Source organism: Panulirus ornatus, chromosome 4 (genome assembly GCF_036320965.1).
Source record: "Panulirus ornatus isolate Po-2019 chromosome 4, ASM3632096v1, whole genome shotgun sequence".
Taxonomy (NCBI): Eukaryota; Metazoa; Arthropoda; class Malacostraca; order Decapoda; family Palinuridae; genus Panulirus; species Panulirus ornatus.
The window spans coordinates 65,368,012-65,370,131 of record NC_092227.1 but is presented as its reverse complement, the minus strand read 5'-3'; the positions used below and the strand labels follow the sequence as shown (position 1 = coordinate 65,370,131).

Here is a 2,120-nt window from a genome sequence, read left to right as displayed (position 1 = left end):
GGAGGGTGGTTTCATTAATTAGGGCGATGATGGTAGAAATAATCATGGTGATGGTGCAAGAAATGATTGTGGTGATGGTGGTTTTGTAGAGGGTGATGACTTCTGTAGGTGTGGCAAGTGGTGGTGACAGCGGTGGCGGTACTGGTGGTGATACGGTTGATTGTGGTGATACTAGAGCTGGTGCTGGTGGTGGCAAGGTATTCAGATATAATGCTGATGATATTCTGGTATTAGTAATGGTGGTGGTAACAGAGGTGGTACTAGTGAAGCTACTGGGAGGGGGATTTTGGTTCTCGTAGTGGGAAATGTGTTACTGTTACTGCTAAGGATACTTGGTTGTAGGAGCTGTGAGTGCAGAGGGTAAGGTGACGAGTCACTGAGTGACTGGTGGTCGTTGGTTGAAGGGGATAGGTAATTGAGAGATACATAAATCTGTGGTTAAAATTAAACTGAAGTCTTTCTATGTCAACGTATTGATAGACATAGCAGCTCACTGATATAGTGGATGAAATGCACATGGCTTAGGGTTAGGTGGAGGAAAGCACAAGGTGTCCAGTGCGTATAATATATATCTATGCACGAGGGTGGCAGGTGGGTCCTAGAGGGCCAAGGGATCCAGAAGAATCCTGGTCCCGTCAGAAAAGGATTCGTCTGGGTATAACAGCAGGTGTTATTTCATGTGTGGCGGGGTGACGACGAGAATGGATGAAGGCAGCAAGTATGAATATATATATATATATATATATATATATATATATATATATATATATATATATATATATATATATATATATATGTATGTATGTATGTATGTATATATATATATTTTTTTTTCTTTCATACTATTCGCCATCTCCCGCATTAGCGAGGTAGCGTTAAGAACAGAGGACTGGACCTTTGAGGGAGTATCCTCACCTGGCCCTCTTCTCTGTTCCTTCTTTTGGGAAAAAAAAAAAAACGGGAGGGGAGGATTTCCAGCCCCCCGCTCCCTTCCCTTTTAGTCTGTGTGTGTATATGTATCTATACGTTGAAATGTATATGTATGTATGTGTGCGTGTATGGGCGTTTATACATATACATGTGTATGTGGGTGGGTTGGGCCATTCCTTGCGCTACCTTACTAACGCGGGAGATGACGATTAAGTATAATGAATAAATAAATGTATAAATGAATATATATATATATATATATATATATATATATATATATATATATATATATATATATATATATATATATATATATATATATATATTATCCCTGGGGATAGGGGAGAAAGAATACTTCCTACGTATTCCCTGCGTGTCGTAGAAGGCGACTAAAAGGGGAGGGAGCGGGGGGCTGGAAATCCTCCCCTCTCATTATTTTTTTTTTAATTTTCCAAAAGAAGGAACAGAGAAGGGGGCCAGGTGAGGATATTCCCTCAAAGGCCCAGTTCTCTGTTCTAAACGCTACCTCGCTAACGCGGGAAATGGCGAATAGTTTAAAAGAAAATATATATATATATATATATATATATATATATATATATATATATATATATATATATATATATATATATATACATATATATATATATATATATATATATATATATATATATATTTTTTTTTTTTTTTTTTTTTTTTTTTTTTTTTTTATACTTTGTCGCTGTCTCCCGCGTTTGCGAGGTAGCGCGAGGAAACAGACGAAAGAAATGGCCCAACCCCCATACACACGTACATACACACGTCCACACACGCAAATATACATACCTACACAGCTTTCCATGGTTTACCCCAGACGCTTCACATGCCTTGATTCAATCCACTGACAGCACGTCAACCCCTGTATACCACATCGCTCCAATTCACTCTATTCCTTGCCCTCCTTTCACCCTCCTGCATGTTCAGGCCCCGATCACACAAAATCTTTTTCACTCCATCTTTCCACCTCCAATTTGGTCTCCCTCTTCTCCTCGTTCCCTCCACCTCCGACACATATATCCTCTTGGTCAATCTTTCCTCACTCATTCTCTCCATGTGCCCAAACCATTTCAAAACACCCTCTTCTGCTCTCTCAACCACGCTCTTTTTATTTCCACACATCTCTCTTACCCTTACGTTACTTACTCGATCAA

At 39.2% G+C, this 2,120-nt stretch overlaps 1 protein-coding gene across 1 annotated transcript in view; it reads left to right on the top strand.

Moving 5' to 3' along the window:
- The window catches only part of Dus1 (Dihydrouridine synthase 1), a 581,018-nt gene that overhangs the window by 20,291 nt on the left and 558,607 nt on the right, over positions 1 to 2,120 (top strand). The gene's annotated exons all lie outside the window — the stretch shown is intronic.